Source organism: Nannospalax galili, unplaced genomic scaffold (assembly GCF_000622305.1).
Source record: "Nannospalax galili isolate Female #2095 unplaced genomic scaffold, S.galili_v1.0 scaffold500, whole genome shotgun sequence".
NCBI lineage: Eukaryota > Metazoa > Chordata > Mammalia > Rodentia > Spalacidae > Nannospalax > Nannospalax galili.
In genome coordinates this window covers 1572916-1573388 of record NW_008347292.1, presented here as the reverse complement: position 1 = coordinate 1573388, position 473 = coordinate 1572916, and positions in this window count along the sequence as shown.

Genomic DNA, 473 nt, shown 5'->3' with positions numbered 1-473 from the left:
AGAGAGAGAGAGAGAGAGAGAGAGAGAGAGAGAGAGAGAGAGAGGAAGCTTGGTGGTACATGCCTTTAATCCCAGTACTCACAAGATAGGGGCAGGTGGATCTCTGCAATTTTGAGGCCAATGTGGTCTACATAATAAGATCTAGGCAGCCAAGGCTACATAGTGAGATCTTACCTCAAAATAAATAAATAAAAAGGAAAGAAAGAAATGGAAGTGTAAAAGTGGAAAGTGGAAGGGGGATCGTTGGGAAGAGAAAAGGAATTTATGGGAGAACTATGATTACGATACCGAGTAATGGAGGGGATATGATCCAAATGTATACATGTATGAAACACTATAATGTATTATATAAAGTTAATATATATCAATACAAATGAAAGTTGTTGTGCTAGGAAACTCTTTTCCAGATTTTAGTGATTCATGCATATGGTCATTATTTTTGTGATTTCCATCTGATATCTCCACTAGTCTTT